The sequence below is a fragment of the Vipera berus genome (genome assembly GCF_964194415.1).
Source record: "Vipera berus genome assembly, chromosome: 1".
Classification (NCBI taxonomy): Eukaryota; Metazoa; Chordata; class Lepidosauria; order Squamata; family Viperidae; genus Vipera; species Vipera berus.
Window position 1 is genome coordinate 264,945,281 of NC_138202.1, and position 24,563 is coordinate 264,969,843.

Below are 24,563 nucleotides of genomic sequence, written 5' to 3' on the forward strand. Positions count from 1 at the left end.
TAACACTAGATTAAAAAAAAGTTCCTCAACCCCCCCCCAAACCCTCAATTTTTTCAGCATGCCAGAAGAGATGGATCTTTTGTATAAATAGCAGATGGCAGCATGTTCTACTATATATCACACTATACACACAGTCCCCGAGCGGAGATTTTACAAGCTCAACAGTTTTTCAATGCAATGGCAGATCTCAGTCTAAATGGGCTTTGTTTCTCTTCACTGATGTCAGGAAATCATCAAACCTATTAGATGCCCATTGCTATTATATTTGATCATATTTAATCTGTAGCCCTAATACCCTGGGATCATTTTGGAAGGGGATAGAAACTCCTGACCAAAACAATAACATGACATAAAAATAATAACAAGAAAAAAACCTTCTGACCTGGCCCTAAACTCTCAAATGGGTCACTTTTGCATATTTTCCCCCAAAATATTATTTGCTTGACCACATTTTCATCAAGCAAAGGGAAATATGTAAATCCTAACTGCAACCCCGATGCTGTAGTAGTAAACTCCTTGGTCTTTTTACCACTCTTATCTACTGTATGATAGTTCAGATGATACCTTATTGGCTTGTTTCACAAACTGATAAATCTTATTGATTAGGAGACAATCAGAAACATAATAAACACAGACTTCCAGGTTAGATGTTGTGGCATCACGGGCACAGGAAAATGTGGCTCCATTTTCCATAATTTTGGTCTGCTGGGCACCCTAAAAAGGGTCTAAAGTCACCCTGTAGAGGTGACAAAGAAGAAGAGGACCCTCGTCAATCGCAGAGGGGTGGCAGCCCTTCCATTTGACCTGAGGAAGCATTTCAAACTGGTGGAAGAATGACTGGCCACATTTATGTGGCCAGCCAGAAGCCACCGACAACCCAAGATAAGCACTCACTAGCAACTTCTGAACAACATGGATGGATCTGGGTGAGAACAATCCTCTTTTTATAACTTTACCTTTCTCTGGAAAAAAGAACTCCCAAAGCAAAGAATCTCCCAGATGATAGAGAGAACAGGAATTTCTATCCCATTCTCTCAGGAAAAGAGAAGCGGCGAATAACTTTCTTTGGGAGAAAATTAGAGAAAACCACAAGATTAATAGATTTGACAAATTTGGGGAATAAAAGTATTTGTAAGACTTTATATTTGAAAAGATATTATTGACACTATGCATAACATTAGAAAAATGTGATGAAGATGTTTAAGAATTATACTTGCATAGTGGGGGAAAATGATTATTATTGGAAGAAGAGAGGATCAGGGAAATACTGGATGATGTAGTATTGGATATTTTGAGTGAAAGTTAATATATATACCACCAAATGATAAAGGAACCCAGACACTGAGTTGTTTATTAAATACTTATGATTGTAAAACTTGGAATTAATAAAATATTTACAAAACAAAAAGAAATATAATAAACACAGTGGTATGTTATGTCTATAAGAAATCCTGCTTTAATTCCATCTCAATACAGCCTGAATCAAATGATTATTCAGGACAGTAACTTAATGATTCCTCCCTTTTGTTTCTATTTCCATGTTGCCTTTAGGTTATTGTGCTGGACCAGTGTATAGTCATCTGGTCCATTATATAGCCAGTTTAGGAATTAAGAACTGTGTTAGCGCATTTAGCATTTGAAGGGTTAAAAGCTATATCCTTAAAAGAACTGTATGTTAGAACATTTAGCATTTAAAGGGTTAAAGTGCTGCCCCCTTAAGGGTAGCCTTCTGGGAAATGTAGTTTAGTTGTTACATGGCTACATCTGTATTCTAATTAATCAGTGGGAGGGACTTGTGTCCTTTATTACCGGACATCCTGTTACGTGCCATTGTATTATCATTCTCCATGAATCCTAGCCATGATTTTGCTCCGTATGAACTTGAATCTACCTTTATTTTTTTACAACACAAGATTGGATAGATTATGAAACGTGCCTCTTCATTAACTGTAAGTTATTGTTTAGAGATTCCTGAAGAATAAATAGTCTGAATATTAATCCGTCTGTGGAGTTTAACTGCCTGTGTCAAGTGGGAATAAAGCAAGTCTCCTGTTTGGGACAGAACAGTTAACTAAATAAACTGTTAACAACCCAGTTTATTAATTAACCTTGACATGATCCAGGCTCTTCTGCCCTGGTGTGCATCTCTCAGTTTTATATTCTGGCATAATCTATCAAGAGAACTAGTTCTAAATCCAGAATGGGCATTTTGAACCCTCTAGAGTAGGGGTGTCAAACTTGTCACGTCACATGACATGTCGTGATGTATCATGGCTTTCCCCCCCTTGCTGGAGCTGAGGTGGGCATGGCTTCCACGTGATACATCCAGCCCACGGGCCGGCAATTTGACACCCCTGCTCTAGAGCAGTGTTTCATTGGACTTCCTGCTGGTTGGAGAATTCTAGGAGTTGAAGTCCAGACAACTTAAAGCTGCCAAAGTTAAGAAAGATTGCTCTAGAGAGAGAGATTGTGAAGAAGGACATCTCTTGTTACCTCTTGCTCACTATCACCTGCAATGGGAGACTCATCCTATCATAAAGAAGTTCACTGAAGATTGAAGAAAGACAAAGCAACTGTGTTAATTAATCTCGGTTTTTTTTCATCCTCAGGGTGTCCTGATGGGCCTCAATCCTTTAAATAGCTTCCATGGAAAAATGTACCGCACAGTACAGTCACAAATACAATGATTTTTCAGCTCCTGCAATCCAGCACAATTTTCTGATGAGCAGTAGCTAAGAGGTCAAATGTCTTGTAGCTTTTAAGAAGATCAAGTTTATCTTTTCTTACTCTCTTGCTTGGTTGATGTAAAAACATTTTGGACAGCCTTGCCTGATTTCCTGCAGTTCATAGTTAGGTTAATCTCTTTCACAAGTCAAGCAATACTAAGGACAAGATAAACAAAAAGAGAATTGTGTTGACCTTTTCAAACCTTTAATCAGATCTGTATCAGTATGATGCACACTGAACAATATTATTTTAGAAAAAGAATATGACATCAGGAAAAGTTTGAAACATAGAAGTAATTACAAAACCATTTGATTTACTCAGTATTCTTAGAATATTGTTTTTGCCTTGGGATATGTCCATTAGACACCATATGGAGTAAAAACAACCTCAAGGGACAGTCTTGTTGGCACCAATATAAAATAGTATCTTGTTATGCTTCAAGCTTCAGTAAATAGAAAATTGAACATGCTAAAATAATACAGTTTGAAAGATGGCAATGGCTGATCTCTACCTAGTACCTTAGAGCAAAAGTGGCATCTAAATGCCCTAATGATTTACAAGTATGTATGTGATAGTTTGGTTTTAAGACCATCATTCTATTTTTTTTAATGAACATTAGAAAAGATCCTAAGTAACTATATTAAACATTTATAAAATTGTATCTTCACGGTCTTCTGAAAACTAAAAATTATATATTCAGAGAATGCCCTTTTATTTACAAAATCTTCCTCAGATAATCCAGATAAAGAAACTAAATTATCCTGACTTAGAAGCATGTTTTTAATCCATTTGATTTCAATCAAATCCACACTGACTCTAGAAGTGTTCAGTGGAGAAAGACTGAAAAGCATTTGTCATCAAATAAGTCTGGGGGTGCCTCTATTTTCCAAGTCTCCCCCACTCCTAGTCATTGTTTGGATTCATCTTGGTGAAATGTAGCTTTCTTTCCTAAACCAAGGAAGCTTTGCAATAGCATGTCAATATTGCAATATAGAATCACAAAGAATGTGTGTCAAACTCTGATTTCAGAGACACCTCCAAAGAAGCTCAAGATTTTGTTGTGTTTTTCTCTGGAATCCAAAGAAAAATATCATGCCATCCTTCCATGTGAAGCTCTCAGGTGCCAATTCAGAAAAATTGTGCTGGTTTTAACATAATTACTGTAGAACTCCAAAACATGTAAATGAGGACACACTTAGTATACATCTAACTATTTCTTATTTTCTGCCTGACTACAGATTAGGGTTTAGCCAGATTCATATAGAGAAAACATTGTTCTTTCCCTCAGAGAAAAATTAATACTGCATAAGCTGTTTTATATTGAAAACTGATCATATTTATAAAAAAATGAAATCGGAGAAGGAAAGGTCAGATGTTGCCTCAGGAGTGAGAGTAACAGTTTGAAACTTACAGCTGATGTATTTCTGGCACTTGAGAAAGCTGATGCCTGATGTGCACACTACCCTCGCATAATTCATCGAACTCAGATCTGAAAATGTCAGAGTTAAGAGTTCCATTTTAATGAACTTACTTCTTCATCTATGTCTGGTGAATTCTGTTCTTGAATGAATGAAGATATACATACCTACAGCCAAGTCAGGATGATATACCAATCAGGTTTTAAGCATCCTGGGGTTTTCTGTATATAGTCAACAGTACAGCTGGTACAGAAGCTAAAAGGGATGTGCATGCATACAAACCTGTGTACACCACAAGGATGGATCTAAGGCAGGGGTGTCAAACTCAATTTCATTGAGGGCCACATCAGCATTGCGGTTGCCCTCAGGGGGCCGGGTGGGTGTGGCCTGGGTGGGCATGGCCTACTGGGTGGGTGTGGCTAAAGTGCGTATGTCCTACTGGGTGGGCATGGCCAGCTCTACATTGTTCACATCAAGGGTGCCTATGGGGGCCTGGGCAGGAGTGGGACAGATCTGAGGGTCTCTGGCAGGAGGAGGGTCTCTGAGCCACAGCCAAGGCAGTGGGGGCCTTTCCCTCACTGTTTCCAGGATGGCTTCACGGGCCGCATGAAACCACTTCGTGGGCCAGATCCAGCCCCTGGGCCTTGTGTTTGACATGTCTGATCTAAGGCTTCAAAGAAAAATTGCTTTGCCACCATTAGCCTGCTTTACCAAATAATTCTTTCCAATGCTTTGCACAGCCCTATTATTTACTGTCCTGGAAAAAGAACATGGTGGCTATAATCTAATAAAATGAAAACTCCGCTTCTTATCCTAGAGAATGACAGCTTAATTAAAAAAAATTGGAAGAAATCCACATATAAGCCATACAAATTTTTGCAGCTAGTAGCAAGAGCAAAAAATGTCTTGGATCTTTCAAAAGGTAAAAAGAAAGAGTAGGATCCACATGAAGAAAACAGATAGGAGTTTTTATCAAAGACGAATCATGGTGCTTGGCATTCTATCAAATCAAAACAAACATTTGGCTGTGAACAATAAATAATTCCCAAAGAGTTGGAATGTTTCTTATTGCTTCTTTCATAGCTATTTTGTATTTAAATAGTTAGTGATTGAAGAAAAGACACTATCTATATTTATTGGTGACTGGAAACCTCTGATGGACTCTGCATAAAAATGAAAAAAAATAAACTTGTGATTTATAGCTTTGATGATTAAACAGATTATAGAAATAAAAGTATTACGATGTAACTTTAGAGAGGTTAAAATATAATTGTACTTATAACAGCTGTGAATAATATCAGACATGACTTTTTCTTTTTTTCTTTCTTTTCTTTTTTTCTTAAATTTGTGTTGATTTCTTGTACTTTTTTCTTTCTTTTTGATTTCTTTTTTCTTCCTTACTTTATATTAATTTGCATTTATTTTTATCTTCTTTTTTAAATGTTTCAATAATAAATCACATAAAAATTAGCTGGGGTGAGAAAAATAATGAGAATGAATCATGCCTTTCATCCATTCAACGATGTTGATAGATTCTATTTACACAAGGAAAATAGGTGGCAAAGAATGTTACAAGTGCACCAGGCAGCTGAAGAAGAAAAAAGGGCATTGGAAGAATATCTGAAAGGACAGTGAAGAAGGTGCACTGAAGCTAGTATACTAGGAAGACTTACTGAGTACTGGAGAGACCAAACTGGCCTACAGGAAAGACCAGATGAAGACCAGAAAAGAGACCTGGGAAGACAAAGTATTACATGTACAGTACATTGAAAAAAATGGCAGGTAAAGCAGATAATAAAATCTGGCAATGGTGAAGAGCAAGAAAGCTGAAGAAAAAGACAGAGGGGCTAATTCTGGCTGCACAAGACAAAGCCTTAAGAACAAATGCATAAAAATCCAACATTGAAAAGACAGCAAATGCCACCTCTGCAAAGAAGCTGAAGGAACAGTGAACCACCTCATTTCCTGCTGCAGGAAGATTAACAAACTAACTACAGGCAGCAGCATGACGAAGTAGCAACTGTGATGCGTTGGAATATCTGCAAGAATTACCATTTGCCTACAAGCAAGAAGTGCTGGGCTCACAAAATAGGCAAGTAATAGAAAATTAATAAGCTAAAATGGTCTGGGACTTTAGATTCAAACAGACAAGCACCTGCCACCCTGGACTTCACAACTGTCAATCGGAAAGACAAAAAAGTCTAGATAGTGGATTTGACAATATCTGGAGACAGAAGAAAAAGAACTGGAGAGAGAAAATCACAAAATACCAAGACCTGCAAATGACTGTGGCAAAGAAAGCAAAGGTAGTACCAATAATAATAACAACCTTGTATGCAATCCCAAAATATCTGAAGCATCACTTGAACACAATTGGCATTGACAAAAATCACCAGCCAGTCAATTGCAAAAAGCAGCTTTCTTTATATCAGCTTACATTCTTTAACACCATCAAACCATAAGAATTGTCTATCCCAAGTCCTTGCAAAGGACTGAATAGGTGGATAAAAATGCCAAATCTAATCTAAACATCTGGCTGACTGTGTGACAAACTATAATAATATTAGGATTGTTTTTTTAAGATGCCATTATTGTTCCCTGTATTGGCATCTTTAGCAGAAGCTAATGCAAAATTCATCCAGATGTGGTGACAATTTTTCCCCATTATTCCTTTGTGTCAGAGACAGTTTTTAAAAAAGTGGTAACCTTTTGGCCAATGAGTAGTCTTTAGATTTTGTAATCTTTGCACTTTGTCCTCATCATCTTTAGGGCAGGGTAATGTGTCACTGAAGTAAGAAAGAGGGAAATTTGGATGAAAAAAAGAATGAAGTAAGCTGTCACAAAGCCTCACAGTCTATCATACCTACCAGAAAAGGTTTCAAAGAAACACAATTGCTCATTGTTGTTCCGGTATACCTTTCAAATACATTCAGAAGACTCATTTTCAGATATGTAAATCAGGGTGCCGATCAATTACAATGCAATCTCAGGCGCTTTTTAAAAGGAGGCAGTTAATGAGTTGAGGAGGAACAAATATTTCAAGCAGGTCAGAGTTGGATGGAGGGTGGATCTGACATTCTGAAAATACATTTTGAGTGAAGGTATAAAATTAAATTTTCTTTGAGCCCACATATATGCAAATTAATAACATCCAACAGCAAGTATCGACTGCCAAGGAACTATCCAGTTGCAACTGCTTTGTTTGCTAAAATTAGTATTAGAATTGAAAAGCTGTAATAGTGCAGCCAGTCACAATACATGTAGGGCTTATTGGTTTTGGCCAGGAATTGGAAAAAAATAATAATATAGACAAACACTTGTATAAAAATGTTTGGCAGGAAAATGTACTTTCCCAGACTGAAACCAGGTCCTTCAATAAATCTGAAGCATAGATTGGAGTACAGCTTCTTTTTGGGCTATATTAGATCCACAAAAACTATTAGTTTTCTCAAGAAAATATACCTACAGTACTTGTAATGGCAAATCACAATACCTATTAAGAGCAAATACTTAATTATGCCATATCTATTTAGTTGAAATAGAATTAGATCTTTGTTCATTTAGAATTTTGTAATACAACACAACCCTGAGCTGGATTGGAGACTGAGGGAGAGATTTAGGCTAACCATTCCCTAGAATCTCACTGAGTATCTCTGCTAGAGTTAGAGTACCGTATTTTCTGGCGTATAAGACGACTTTTTAACCCATGAAAATCATCTCAAAAGTTGGGGGGTCGTCTTATACGCCCAGTCGTCTTATACACCGGAAAATCAGCGAGCCCGGGAAGGCACGCCCTCCCCTCTCACTGTGGAGGAAGCAGGGCAGGCTGGCGTCTGGCGGGAGCCAGCAGGGCAGTCCTGCGCACGCGCGCACTTCCCAGCTGTTAAGGAGCACTCCTTAGCAGCCGGGGAGTGCGTGCGTGTGCAGGACTGCCCTGCCGGCTCCCGCCCGACGCTCTTCCCTCTTGAGGCAGCATCGCTCCCCGGCTCCTAAGGAGTTAAAGCTATACTTTCATGTACTCATGGATATGTACACTGTTTTCTATATTTGAGGTGGTTTGTATGAACTTTTTCAGCTAAAAACTGTTGCCATCAATGTCAGAGCAGAATCTGCTTTTGTGATTCTGAATATTTTGTGATGAAAAAAGTCTGTGACATATAATTAAATCACAATATGAGTGAGGCTGTGATAAAAAGATGTACTTATAAAGGCTAATAGGCACCGTAAGTTAGGATTCTTTTCCATTATAATTAGGAGCTTGCAATATTTGAAAGATTGAGGGCCCAGCTGATGTTCAGTGATGCTGGGATGTTCCCTGCCCAGGATATGGCTGAAACATCTGATCCCATATTGTCTTTTCTGTGGCTGGTAGGAGTACCAAATTACATGATAAGAATGCACTTTACCACAAAGCTAATATATTTTCTTCCAGAAGGCAGCCATATTTATGTATTGAAGTGCATTGCAAATGCAACTTATGTTCTGTATATAATAATTTAAGTGGAAAATATATGTACAAAGAATATAATTTTTGTCAATTTTTGTCACTCTCTCACCTTGGAAAGTGATCGTTCCTTCATAGTTGCCATGGGAATTTTCTGATAAGAATTACAACAGGCATGAAATATGTCCATGCTATATTTGTCACGTTTATACTGTTTTCTCACATTCTTAATGTCAAGCCCAACCCAAGAATGACATAGAACAATCCAACCAAAGTTTATTTATTTGCTCACGTCAGAATCTTGCCAGATTAAAGCTATACTACCGTATTTTCCGGCGTATAAGACAACTGGGCGTATAAGACGACCCCCCAACTTTTGAGATGATTTTCAAGATTTTTCGTCTTATACGCCAGAAAATCAGCGAGCCCGGGAAGGCACGCCCTCCCCTCTCACTGTGGAGGAAGCAGGGCAGGCTGGCGTCTGGCGGGAGCCAGCAGGGCAGTCCTGCGCACGCGCGCACTCCCCAGCTGTTAAGGAGCACTCCTTAGCAGCCGGGGAGTGCGTGCGTGTGCAGGACTGCCCTGCCGGCTCCCGCCCGACGCTCTTCCCTCTTGAGGCAGCATCACTCCCCGGCTCCTAAGGAGTCCTCGGGGATGCTGCCTCAAGAGGGAAGAGCGTCGGGCGGGAGCCGGCAGGGCAGTCCTGCACACGAAAAATCTTGAAAATCATCTCAAAAGTTGGGGGGGGTCGTCTTATACGCCCAGTCGTCTTATACGCCGGAAAATACGGTAGTATAGCTTTAATCTGGCAAGATTCTGACGTGAGCAAATAAATAAACTTTGGTTGGATTGTTCTATGTCATTCTTGGGTTGGGCTTGACATTAAGAATGTGAGAAAACAGTATAAACGTGACAAATATAGCATGGACATATTTCATGCCTGTTGTAATTCTTATCAGAAAATTCCCATGGCAACTATGAAGGAACGATCACTTTCCAAGGTGAGAGAGTGACAAAAATTGACAAAAATTATATTCTTTGTACATATATTTTCCACTTAAATTATTATATACAGAACATAAGTTGCATTTGCAATGCACTTCAATACATAAATATGGCTGCCTTCTGGAAGAAAATATATTAGCTTTGTGGTAAAGTGCATTCTTATCATGTAATTTGGTACTCCTACCAGCCACAGAAAAGACAATATGGGATCAGATGTTTCAGCCATATCCTGGGCAGGGAACATCCCAGCATCACTGAACATCAGCTGGGCCCTCAATCTTTCAAATATTGCAAGCTCCTAATTATAATGGAAAAGAATCCTAACTTACGGTGCCTATTAGCCTTTATAAGTACATCTTTTTATCACAGCCTCACTCATATTGTGATTTAATTATATGTCACAGACTTTTTTCATCACAAAATATTCAGAATCACAAAAGCAGATTCTGCTCTGACATTGATGGCAACAGTTTTTAGCTGAAAAAGTTCATACAAACAGTGTACATATCCATGAGTACATGAAAAAAATCCTCTTCCATTTCAAAAACTCCTATTTGCAGGGAAAATGGCAAAACAGCATTAATTTAGCAGCCCAGGAAAATATATATATAGCGTACAGGAAGTAGACATGGTGTATGTTGTGTAGCGGGTTCTTTGGCACAGGAATGAAGACGAGGCAAGTGAGTTCAGGAAAGCTCATGTTTATTTGCTTGCAGAATCTGAACTGAGAATTGGGCTGTAACTAGCCGCAATATATAGTCTAGCCCCTAGGCAGCAGCCAATAGGTTCGAAGCAACCATTGCCACCTAGGTATAGCCAATAGCAGCACTGGAGACTTGTAGTCTGGGTTGCTGGAGAATCGTTAGCTGCTCCAGCAACCCACGTGGTATTACTATTGAGCCCAATACATAACAATGTACATTGCAATATATATATATGCCAGCCACTGCATATTCTCTGAGGTTTTAAAAATGATTTACTGAGTAATTGGATGAAAGAGAATTGTATAGTATAAATATTGAAAATGATTTGACCTCATCCAGTCATCTCTGCCCCTTTGAAAGTATCCATGAAATTCTATTGTTGTTTATCTTCCAAAATAACTTGTGTATGTTTGCTAGTTATAAGAATAAATTTATGCATTCCAAGGACTACACATTTCTTGTTTATCATTATACTATTTTGAGCAAGCTGAATGTAACACAGTAATAGGCAATTGCTTTCTTGTTGCCTTTATATTCATTTATCCATCTAGGATCTGATAAAGCATATCCTAGATACTCTAAGTTCAAATACAGTCTGAACTGATACACGGAGAAAATGTAAAACCTGTGGAGAAATAGAATAGAGAGAAAGTGGTGAAACTGAACAGATTTTTTATTATAGGCTTGTAGTAGTATGTAATATTATGTTAATCATCTCCCTGCAATCATATCTGAATAGTTTTTGATATTTGCAGAATCTGTAATTAAAACAATTTTTGTTTGCTTAACAAGTGCAGTAGATAAAGACCAGGGAGTTATTAAACATTTTTAGCAATTGGGCAATTAAGATATCCAGCATTGTGGAGTGCCTCAGGGTGCAGTGCAGTGGAGGAGGTCACTGACAGTTTAGAATGAGGTATCTCCAGTGTGCTGATGATACCCTGCTTTATATCATCCACCTGAGTGATGGCATAGAGATTCTGTCCCAGTGGCTGGAGGCTGTGGGGAGCTGCATGAGGTGGAACAGGCAGAGCCTCAACCTGACTTGGGATTTTTGCATCTCCTGGTACAAAAGCCTCAGGAACATCTCCTAACTCCCTCTAGATTAGAACCTGTCAGGGTCCATCCGGTGACTGGATGGACCATTCAAGTAGGAGCTCTTCTTGCAGGGACATATTACACCAGAGAACTCCAGAGCCGGCAGGGAGTGATCTGTCCAGGGCATGAACTGATAGTAACATCCTCCAACTAGCTCACCTTGCACTACACCAAGATATTAAAAAAAATACAGGTCTAATATACAGCCTTCTCTTTTATATCAGACCAGAAATGACTAGGGTGAGGTCTATAGTTGCCATGATCTTCTGAGCTTCTTCTGAGTTTGTGCTTGAGAGGGCAGATTGAAATCCCTCAGAACCATAAATTTGGAGAACTCCACCCCACAATTCAGCCACAGATTGTCACAGCTCCAATAGAGAGATTGCTATACAACAAGGAGGATGGTACACAAGCAATAGTCTTGTCTTATCCCTACAGCTCACTTCACAAACAAGGCCTCACATTCAGCAATGTGTGGAGCAGTGCTCCTGATGGCCACTAAGATTTCCAGATGACAGTTGCCACACCACCATCCAATCTTGGATTTGTGGCTGATGCTGCACATGAAACCCAGCTGGGAATATCTGAGAGAGAACCAGAGGTCTACTGTCTATAGTGTGCTCTTCCCACATTGAAAATCAGTGGAATCAGGAAAAGCAACAACAAACACAAAGATGTCTTCTTCTCCAAAACTATTGCTTTAACCTGTAGTGAGCCTAATTGAGAAAACAAGAAGATTGCACTCAATGGATTAGCTAGATACATTCTCTGTTCAGCTGGCAGAGGGATGTAACTAGATGCAGGCATATTATATTCTTTTTTTAAAAGAAGTCATTGGAGCCATTTCAAAAAATGACTGGTATTTAGTTTGAAAGTTTTCCACAAGAATAGTCCATAAAATGGATCTTTTCACCTATAACTACATTGAATAATTGGATTTATGCATTATGATGTATGCATAATTGTGAAAGATGATGCATCTATGCAGAGTGGTTTTACAGGGAAATTATTCTGTGCTCTTGATTGGTCATATCTGGTTTAACATCTCATGTGGGGATGGACAATTTTGTGCTTTAGTAAGAATATATAGCAGCCTGAGGTAAAACCAGATGGCTTGCATTTCACTTTAATACTATTAAAACTATTTATATGGCTGTGTAGATTTATTTGCACTGTTTCCAGATGAGGTTGGAGAAGTATAAATAAACACCAGATCACACATGCCTTATATTTGGATAACTAGTGGGATGAGCAACTTATATGTATAGTTATCACTTTTAATAAATCCCACACTTTCAGACATAGTGCGGGAACACATGATTCCCCCTTCTTCAAGTGTGGTTGCATTTTGCACATGCTAGTAACAGCTTTGACTGGGGTAACAATTGTGCATCAAGATCACATTGGCAAGGAAAAATCCATCTTGCATGCAGCAATTTTAATCAGCTTCCCCATAGTATTTGTCAGGTAAGCACAAGATCCACACGACACATATTAATGCGGTTCAATGACAATTTAAATTTTAATCCTAAGATTCTCCTTGGTATGTCTGTTATATCTTGAGATTCTAGGAAGGAAAAAAAACACACCAGGAGATCCAAGAAGCTTAAAGACTTTTCTGGAACCAAACTGGTGCAGAATTAAGGACCAGAAAAAGGGAGCTCTGAATGATTGATTAGATTAGTTAGACAAATTTCCTTTCCTATGCTCTAGCAGCATAGTCACATTATTATCAGAAATCAACTTTTGGGAATGAAATGTCCAGAAATTCTTTAGTATCCTATTGCAGTGGTTTCCAATCTTTCTGGCTTTGTGTACTGGTGGGGTGGGTTGAGGGGATAATTCTGAGTGGGTGATGGGTGAGCACACAGGCACAGCTCCATTTGCACAGGTGACAAATACTTTAGGCGTGAAACCTGGCCGGATGACTTTGGGCCAGTTCACTCTCTCTTAACCCAACCTGCCTCACAGGTTGTTGCTGTGGAGAAAATAGAAGGATGAAAGAGAAGAAGAAGAAGAAGAAGAAGAAGAAGAAGAAGAAGAAGAAGAAGAAGAAGAAGAAGAAGAAGAAGAAGAAGAAGAAGAAGAAGAAGAAGAAGAAGAAGAAGAAGAAGAAGAAGAAGAAGAAGAAGAAGAAGTTGGAAGGGACCTTGGAGGTCATCTAGTCCAACCCCCTGCTCAGGCAGGAAAGCCTATAACATTTCAGGCAAATGGCTGTCCAGTCTCCTCTTAAAAACTTCCAGTGTTGGAGCATTCACCACTTCTGGAGGCAGGTTGTTCCACTGGTTAATTGTTCTAACTGTCAGGAAGTTTCTCCTTAGTTCTAGGTTGCTTCTCTCCTTGACTAGTTTCCATCCGTTGCTTCTTGTCCTGTTTTCAGGTGCTTTGGAGAATAGCTTGACTCCCTCTTCTTTGTGGCAGCCCCTGAGCTATTGGAACACTGCTATCATGTCACCCCTCACCCTTCTCTTCGTTAAACTACACATACCCAATTCCAGCAACCGTTCCCTATATGTTTTAGCCTCCAGTCCCCCAATCATCTTTGTTGCCCTTCTCTATATATGTTCACTGCCTTGAGTTATTTATAAAAATAATAAAGGGGGCTAAAAGTAAACAAATAAACACTCTTAATAATAATAGGACAGGGGTTCTCAACCCTCCAGGCTGTGGCCCGTTCAGAATTGGGTCGCAGAAGCAGCTGGCAATTTCTAACAGGATATAGGGTCCCCTAAGGCCAGAAAATATCTGCTGGTTTGCTAGGTTTCGTAAAATAAAAACCTTGCACATCTATCTCTCACATTCCAACAATCTTGCAAGACTCCCCTATGTCTTCTAATAAATAACAGGAACTGGCATTTTTAGTTTGTGCTGAAAAATATAATGAATATTCAAATATCTCTTAAGTTTGATTCTGAGCATTTGAATAGGATGCTGACAAAGAGACTGAAACTTAATTAACACTGCTATTAGGTGAACCTACAGGTAGTCCTCAAGTTACAGCAGTTCATTTAGTGACCATTCAAAGTTACAATGGCATAGGGAAATAAGAATATGTTAAGAACTTTGAATAAGGGAAGCTTTTGGTTACCCAAATATAATTTGCTTTGAAATGATCAATGATTGGAACATTTTGAACATGGATGGGGAATTAAAATGGAAAAAAGCAAAGATAGGATATAGACTGAATAAGTGGATATTGAGTGCAAATACGATTAAGATATGCTTTTGGTTAGAAAAGATATTCTAAACTGATATTTTTGACAGTATTAGAAAACTGTAACAAATGTTGATAGGCAATTGTATATTTACTCACAACAATAAGAATTGTATTTGCCTAGCGTGGAAAAATGTTTATTACCAGAAGAAGAGAGGATGTATTGGAGGGTGTAATATTGGATTTAGTTTGAAGAAGCTTATATGTACCATGTAATCACTAATGGACTCAGTCCTCACATTGTCTATTAGGCACTTGAGTGTAAAAATAGAAAATTAATAAAATATTTATAAAAATATAAAAATTTACAATGGCACTGGAAAAAGTGATTTATGACCATTTTTCACACTTACGACCATTGCATCATTCCCTTGGTCACACGATCAAAATTTGGATGCTTTGCAATTGGTTCACACTTATGACAGTCGCAGTATCCCGAGGCCATGTGATCATCTTTTACGACCTTCTGCTAAACAAAGTCAATGAGGAAGGCAGATTCATTTAACAACCATGTTACTAACTTAACAACTGCAGCAATTCACTTAACACCTATGGCAGGAAAGGTCGTAAAATGGGGCCCAACTCACTTATCAGTTGTGTCTCTTAGCAACATAAATTTTGAGCTCAGTTGTGATCATAACTCGATCACTAAGGTTGTACGCTAAGTTAGCTTTGGAATTTAAATGAATAATCAGCTTTATTTTTATTCTCCTTTCTTGCCCTTACATTAGGATTGTCAGTCTGAGGCCCCAAAATCTCTAAACCTTTTTTTGACACATATAATAACTCCTGCCAAAACAGCTGTAAAATTTCATGCCATTTTGCAGCAGATGTATTCTCCTCCAATCCAATTTATAGTACAAGCACTAAAACAGATTAACTGGTTTTTTTAAAAAAAAATCCTTCCTGTAAAATAAATTGTTCTGCACTTTGCCTCTCAGCTTGAAGGTCATGGTACCTTCAGTTGGTGGTTCTTTAAATAACATAGCCACTAAAATGTTTTTAGAATATACTTTTATGCAACGGCATTTATTCTTTAAATTTAAGAAGCAGCCCTGAGCTTTTTGTATCCTCTGTTGGAAATGATGTCTGTTTATTTGGAGAAGGGCAAAAATTCTATGTCGGGGAGATTAAACATCATTGCTATGTTTACTTTGAAGAGAGTCGGGAGTTTGAATTAGCATTTTCTTTAGTTGTAGATCTGAATCTAATCTCATTATTCCCTCACCTCATGAGGTATTTGCAGCTTTTCTTTAAGAGAAAACTGTGGGGGTGCAAACTGAATGTAGCCTTCTTAATACTTTCAAGGCATGGTTGCTACAAACACTTCAGAGCTACCTGGGCTGATTAAAATGAAATAGCCATTGGATGCTGGATTCATACTGAGGAAGAAATATCTGGCGGCCATTATCGATGTAGATTGCTCCAGCTTTCCTATCAAGGGATTTGGATGGAGACTGGAGCCTAACATAACAAAAATAATCTCCCAATCCATCCTGACATTTTGACATGCTGTCCATTTCATTATCTATCAGATGTGCCCATCGGCCGGTAGAAAGCGATTACTATTTTCTTTGATTTGCCACGGACGTTCTGCAGTCCACTGATTTAGGGTCTCACTGAACTGTTGATTGAAAACAGGAAGAAAAATGATGCTTTCTACAGAGGTGGGAAAGTTTGTTCTTTCTTTTTTTCTTCTTTAAAAAGAAAGGTTTCCTATTGTGCACGTCGCCAACTAAATGTTTCTTTCAACAAAAGAAGCACAAGTGAACCCTTGCTAGAGAATTAATATCCTAGCATTAGGAACATTCCCCAGCCTTTTCTAATGATCTGTGGAGGTTTTACAAAAGGTAATCACCAGCCTGAACATGATAAAGTGAACTATTGCCTGGCAGAGGTTGGGTAATGATGAAAATTTAGAGCCCTGTGCTAACTCTGTACTAGCAGGTCCATAGGACCACTATCCATTGTGGTGTTAACAATTTGCTTGGCTCAATCTATGAAGAAAGTTATTCTACATCACTAAACCCTTGTCTAATAGAATCAGTTATTTATTTTTATATTATTCAACACTTTCCACCATTTTTTACAAGTAGTTCTCGACTTACAACATTCATTTAGTGAATCTTCAAAGTTACAATGGCACTGAAAAAAGGGACTTATGACCACTTTTCACACTTAAGAGCATTGCAGCATCCACATGGTCTCATGATCAAAATTCAGATGCTCGGCAACTGACTTGTATTTATGACATCTGCAGTGTCCCAGCGCCATGTGAACATCTTTTCTTATCTTTTGTTGAGCAAAGTCAATGGGGAAGCCAGATTTACTTAACAGCCGTGTTCCTAACTGAACAACTGCAGTGATTCACTTAAAAACTCTGACCAGAAACATCGTAAAATAGGGCAAAGCTCACTTATGTTTATTGTTATTCTAGGTACATTTGTTTTAAAAATGGACTGTAGTGTATAACCAAATACAATAAAATAAATGCTATCAACTTTTCAAACTCTTATTCCCACGTGAATATTAATACCACTTTACAATGCTTTGGTAAGGCCACACTTGGAATGCTGCATCCAGTTTTGGTCACAATGTAAAAAAGATGTTGAGACTCTGGAAAGGGTACAGAGAAGAGCAACAAAGATGATTGGGGAACTGGAGGCTAAAACATATAAGGAACGGTTGCTGGAATTGGGTATGCCTAGTCTAATGAAGAGAAGGACTAGAGGTGACATGATAGCAGTGTTCCAATATGTCAGGGGCTGCCACAAAGAAGAGGGAGTCAAGCTATTCTCCAAAGCACCTGAAAGCAGGACTAGATGACCTCCAAGGTCCCTTCCAACTTCTTCTTCTTCTTCTTCTTCTTCTTCTTCTTCTTCTTCTTCTTCTTCTTCTTCTTCTTCTTCTTATTATTATTATTATTATTATTATTATTATTATTATTATTATTATTATTATTACTCTTACTCTTACTACAGTGGGAGTATATATTAAAAGTAAATTCTTAGCTAAAAGATATAAGGAACGGTTGCTGGATTTGGGTATGTCTAGTTTAATGAAGGACGAGGGTGACATGATAGCAGTGTTCCAATATCTCAGGGGCTGCCACAAAGAAGAGGGAGTCAAGCTATTCTCCAAAGCACCTGAAGGCAGGACAAGAAGCAACGGATGGAAACTAACCAAAGAGAGAAGCAGCCAAGAACTAAGGAGAAACTTCCTGACAGTTAGAACAATTAACTAGTGAAACAACCTGCCTCCAGAAGCTATGAATGCTCCAACACTGGAAGTTTTTAAGAAGAGACTGGACAACCATTTGTCTGAAATGGTATAGGCTTTCCTGCCTGAGCAGGGGCTGGACTAGATGACCTCCAAGGTCCCTTCCAACTTTATTATTATGATCATTATGATTATTATTGTTTAAGATTGTGATTGTCATTATGAATGGCCCAGAATTGGCTTATAACCCATGGTTGAAACAAATCCCTGTGAATGAGCAGGGGCTTAATTGCCATTTTAAGTTGGGTGCTCCCAGTTTTCACTGTAAAAAGAACAGAAGATTCTGCTGCAGTTATGTGCTTTTAAATGAAGTGAAAACATCTCACTATTTTTATACTGCTTTTATTTATTGAAAAATTCCATGTATACATACACAAGAAGAGAGAACTATGTGAGATCACAACATTAAAAATCTCCAAGTAAATCCCCAAAGGAGATCTCTTCAGGTCCAATGGTGTTCATGAGTGGTCAAAAAAAGTCAAGACAGCAGGCATGACCACGAAATCAAAAACCACTCTCTTCACTTTTCTGGCCCCAACCCCTCCCCATAAATGACGACTCCGCAGAGCAATCTACAGTGTTTGCCTTTTTAGTTGCAAGTTTTTATTTAAGAGCCTTGGTGGAGCAGTGGGCTAATGCCTCCTTAAGTAACGCCAGCTGCCTGCAATTAGTGCAGGTTCGCATCCCACCAGGCTCAAGGTTGACTCAGCCTTCCATCCTTCCGAGGTAGGTAAAATGAGGACCCAGATTGTTGGGGGCAATAAGCTGACTTTGTAAAAATGCCGCTTGGGGTGTGTGTGAAAGCCCTAATAAGCAGGCATATACATAGAATGAAGGCTACTGCTAAGCTTGTAAGCCGCCCTGAATCTTCGGAGAAGGGCGGGATATAAATGGAATTTAAAAAAAAAAAGTTTTGGAGACACTAAGAAAATTAGGTTGCTTGCAGAGAACGGCACATGAAAATTGCAGTAAGAAATTAGTACTACTTTTTTGGGTGAAAAATATTTATACAGGTTAATATTTATATAGTTACAATTGTTCGGGTTTTTATCTCGAAAGAAGTTGACAGTGAATGCTGAATTTCCCAGACAGGAATGACAGTGTCGGCCACCAAGTATGCACCAAGACTCATCTGAAAATTGTCCAAATCACAACCTTCAGAAGTTCAAGAACTTCCAGACAAGACTTCTGTCGTTTGTTAGGACCGTGGAGACGAACCTATGGCATGCGTGCCACAGGTGGCACGCAGAGCCCTCTTTGTGGGCATGTGTGCCATTGCCTCACTCCTAGGCCTTCAGCTGGATTTTATAAAACCTTTTCGCTTTAGGCCTCTGCCACCGTGTGCAAAAAAAAAAGTTTCAATCAATCAATCAATTTCAACTTCTCATGGGGAAAAAAAAAGATCTGGCAAAGTTGGAATTGGTTGATTGAACTTTTGAGTCCCACCCAGTCTCCTGTTACCACTGCAGCCACGCCCACCCAATGGACCACACCCACCCAATTGGCCACACCCACCCAATTGGCTACACCCAGCCAATGGGCCATGCCCACCCGGCACCCGACGATACATAAGTGGGTTTTGGGTTGCAGTTTGGGCACTCAGTCTCTAAAAGGTTTGCTATCACTGGGTTAGGAGCTCCAGGGAGCGGCACGCAGTGGTAAATGCCCCCTTGAGAAAGGGGGTGGTTATAATGGTATGTGAGAATAACTATGGGAGAGAGGGAAGGGAGGCTGCATAGGGAAAGGTGAGATAAGAGAAGGCATAGACCCCTGCAGGAGATTTGCACTTTCAGACTTGCAAGATTGGGGTTAGTTTTCTCAGGTTAACCAGACAGAAAATAATGACCAGAGGAGCTAATTCTACTTTACTGTAAGGTTACATTAACAGAATATTGGATTCATAAACTGGCATATTTCCATCTTTGGTTCTGGACGGGGTGGAACTGCTTCATTCAGAGCAGATATACAATCTGAAGGGCCTCAGATTCAATCTGAAGGGCCTCAGTTCCTGCTGAAAGAGCTGTGGCTTGTAGAACAGTTGTATCTATTCCTTAGACTAGGAGGCCTTGCTCATGGTCATTCACACCTCAGTCAACTCTACTGAAACACTCTCAACACGGGTTTGCCCTTGAAGATCATCCAGAAGCTTTAGTTGACCCAGAATGCCCCCAATAGACTTTCACGTGCAATTGTCTATGTTTTCCTTGCTAATTTTACCTTATTGGTATCAGTATTACCAGATGATGTCTCTTGATTAAGGTTCTTGCTTCTCCCAGGAATTTCACTGTTAGTGTGTTTTGTGGTTGACAGGAATCTTAGTCATAAATGATTGCTGTTGCTATGTAATATTTATTCACTAGTTATCTGTAAATGGGGGAGAGCATATAACTTGACTCTCTTACAGCAGGTGCTCAGACCTTTTAAACTTTGTATTGATTGCACTTGAAAAAATAAAGACAGATGGTTTTAGGCAAATATTGTTTGTGTTCATGACATATGATTAAGTAAATGTATCATGGTTGATTTAATTCATTTTCTGGGTTCATGTGATTTTACTGACCCATGAGCTCATCACAGACAGGAGATAGGCTAGAGATCTGAAACAAAATGTAACACAAGATGTTAAGAAAATAATCCATATACAGCCAGAAGCAGGTTATATCCTTCCATCCTTTTGAAGTTGGTAAAACGAGAAGCCAGATTTTTGGGGGCAATATGCTGACTCTGTAAACTGCTTAGAGAGGGCTATAAAGCACTATGAAGTGGTATATAATTCTAAGTGCTATTGCTGTCACTATATTCACACATGACTTTGGAACTTGAACTAGGTCACCACTTTTTGATCTAGCATCTTCCACAAATACGATTAATGATTTAATTAATGGTTTATGATCAATAAAACTGGAACATAAGCATTGTTCCAAAATTGATAATTGTAAAGTAGCATGGTCGCACACAGAGACGGACACTCAGCTGGGTGAAGAGACTTCTTTATTGATGGTCAGGAACGAAGCTGGGGAAAGGGGGTTACCTGGTGTACCTTTATACCTGCCCAGGTGAATACCAACCAATGGATTTAAACCTGGGCTTCCTGCCAGTGCAGATGGTCAATAGATTTAAACCCTGGCTTCCCGCCAGAGCTGGCCATAGCCCGGGGCTGTCAAACTCATTCAAACCAGGCTTTCCCGCCAAATGCGGTTATAGCCTGGAGCTGTCCAGCCCCGCGCCTCCTGCTGTGCTGACAGCCTGTGTATGCTTTAGTTGTATACACTACACCCCTTCCCCCATAGTGAGGTGTTATCCCCTTGCCATTCCTTTCCTTATTAACTATATACAATATTACATTTTATTTTTATTGACATTCCCCCTTCCTCCCCCCTTAGGTCCGCACATAATCAGAGAGGTAGCTTGGAGCCTTGTGGGACCTGCTAGATCTCCTTAGGGCTGGTTTGCCTGGTGGTGAGTTGCTGTTTGAGTTTTTTATTAACTCCTGCCCCCTTTTGTTGTGGTGGTGGGCTGTGGTGTGTAGGTGTAGGTGCAGTGGTTCCAGGGGTTTCTGTGAGCCTGGGGGATGAGGGGCTGTTTTGGCGGTATTGCAGTGTCCTCCTTCCGTCTGGGTCAGGTGTTGTCCTGTCCCCCATGTCCTGTTCCTGCCTGGGGCAGGGCTGCCCCTGTGACCCTCTGGTAGCCATCCTGGGTGGTTGTGTTATTGTCTCCTCCTCATCAGGCCCTGGATTTTCTCCCAAAGCCCTTTCAGGAGCCCTTTTCCTTAACTGGTCCAGGTGCCTTCTCCACTGTAGTCCCCCCTCCACCCTTACATTGTAGGATAGAGGGCCTGTTTGGTCCAGTATCTCCCCTGGCACCCATGGGTGACAGAGCCGTAGTTTCTATGAAATGTGTGACTGTGGCATTTCCTGCCAACAGTCTCTTTAGTGCGTTGAATGCATCAGTGTGTGTGGTGGACCAGTTCCAGGGTGATTGTTTGTCTAGCAGTCTGTGTAAGGGTTCTGCTATTGTTGCCTTGTGTGGCAGGAAGGTGTGATAGAAGTTGAGCAGGCCCAGGAATGCCTGTAGCTCTGCCTTGTTTTGTGGGATCGGAACATCTTTGATTGCCCTGACCTTGGATGCTGAGGGGTGAATGCCTTGAGCATCTATCCTGAATCCTAGGAACTCAGTTTCTGTCACCCCAATCCTGCACTTGTCCCTTTTAAGTTTTAATCCTGCAGCTCTAAACCTTCTCAGCACAGCTTGCAGATGGTCTGCCAAGACGTCCTCGGAGTTACCTGCAATGAGGACATCGTCAAAGTATGGGCAGACCCTTGGTATACCCTTGAGGGTTTTTTCCATGACCTCTTGGAAAATTCCTGGACCCACGCTTACTCCGAACTGCAACCGGTCTACCCAGAATGCCCCCTTGTGGGTGACTATTGTTTGCACTTCAGCAGCCTGCGGGTCGACCGGTAGCTGTTGATAAGCTTGAGCGAGATCCAGCTTCGCAAACAGAGGTCCGCCCTGCAGGGATGCCAGGATGCTGCTGACCGCGGGAACCGGGTATGAGTGGGCACTCAGTGCTCGGTTGATGGTCCCCTTATAGTCAGTGCAGATTCTGACTTCGCCATTTGATTTGAGGGGTGTCACAATGGGGGTTTCCCATTCCGCTCCCTCAACCAGAGTTAACACCCCCTGGTCTACCAGCTTGTCAAGCTCCCATTCTATTTTATGCTTTAAAGTGAACGGGACTCTCCTAGCCTTTATCCTAATGGGCTGGACCTGCGGGTTTAACTTAAAAGAAATTGGGGCCCCTGTGTATTTCCCCAACTTCTCATCGAACACATCTGCAAACTCTTCGCAGACATCTTCGAGCAAACGGCCGCTCCACGTCTGGTGAATCCCGGTGATTCCAATGCCCAGCGCTTTGAACCAACCCAGCCCCACAAGACTGGTTCTCTGCCCTTCTACAACCAACACGTTTAAAATCCCCTTGAACCTCTTGTATTGCACCTCCAGCGATGCTTCCCCCCGGACATTTATTGGAGTGTTTTGGAAATCAGAGAGGGTCAGTCTGGATCAGGGGTCAGCAACCTGAAACAGTGAAAGAGCCACTTGGAACCGGTTCCCTCACAAAAGGAAAAACTGGGAGCTACAAAAAATGTGTGCGCATGCGCGTACATGTGCGCATGCGCAGAACAGGGTTTGACTGAAGAGTGGAGACAAGGCGAGATATGCACCTACCCTGCATATTTGAATTGATTGGTTGAACTTTTTTAGTCCCATTTTTTTTTGACTGCACATGGCAGAGGACTGGGAGCCGCAGGAGACGGCTGAAAGAGCCGCATGCAGCTCCAGAGCCGCGGGTTGCAGACCTGTGGTCTGGATGATCTCAAGGGAATCTGCTGGCCGCTCCACTTGCAAATTGTTTTAAAGGCTCTGGTGGAGATGATTGAGACGGCCGACCCCGAGTCCAATTCCATCTTGCAGGGGACCCCTTGCAACCTCACCCCCAATTTTATCTTAGGGGTGATTGTCTGTGAACCCCCCATTGCACAAACAGCTGCCCAGCCCTCCGTGTGGCTGACCATCAGTCTCCGAAGCCACTCCCCGGTACCTGTGGCAGACTGGAACTCAGCTTCCACCTCGTGCAGGTTGTCCTGTTGCTTGCTTCAGCAGACCGACGTGATGTGTCCTGTCTTTCCACATGCTCGACACTTTGCTGATTTAAAACGGCAGGTAGACCGGGGATGCTGTCCTCCGCAGCTCACGCATTGGGTAGACTGGGAGCCTATCGCGCCGCAGCCGGAGCACTGGGTAGACCGGGGTTGTCCGCAGCCACTGTGCTGGGTAGACCGGGACCCGCAGCCACAGTGTTGGGTAGACCGGGGCCAATTCGCGCCGCAGCCAGGGAACTGGATAGACCGGGGGTTGCTCGCTCCGTACCTGCATTCCTGGCACTTCTGTTCTGCTGCTGCTGGTCTTGCTTCTCTTGGGTTGTCACGGTTGGTGGTGGATGGTCAAGGGCCACAGTGTATCGCGTCCACTTCAGTTACTGGTCACTCATCCTCAGCGCAGCCGCTCACCTGGTGGAGGGGTCCTCCAGTTCCGCTGGCTCTCGCGTCCAACTCCTCCGCCAAGTCCCAGGCTAGTAACTCGTCCTGTACGTCTCTCAGAGTCAGTTTTGGTTTGGCAAAAAGCTTCTGCCGCAGTTTCCGCTCTCTCAGACCACAGACTATACGATCCCGCAACCTGATTTCAAAGTTTTCAAAATGATTTGTTGTTTGGCTGGCATGCATATTTGTTGTATGATAAGAAGGTAGATAATGTGTTTAGGGTGCATATTTTAAGGCAGGCATTGCTGAGAGTTTGGAAGAAGTATAGACATAAGTTAAGTTGCAAGATACCATTGTGGGCAATTCCAAAACACGCAATAGAAAATATACATGCTGGCTTTAAACATGATGTGACTACGTACAAGGAGATCCTCAGCTTGGAAAGAAATGTTTGGTGTTTGAAATCATATAGCCTCTTGCGAGAAGAGAAGGTTGTTCAAAATTGGTTTCAATATACTCAGTTACGGGCCAGGTGGAAAGAAGACCAGAAAAATGGATTTACAATGACTGATGAAAATTTGATAAAGCAAATTAGAAACCAGGGACCAGCACATATCAAACGGATATATC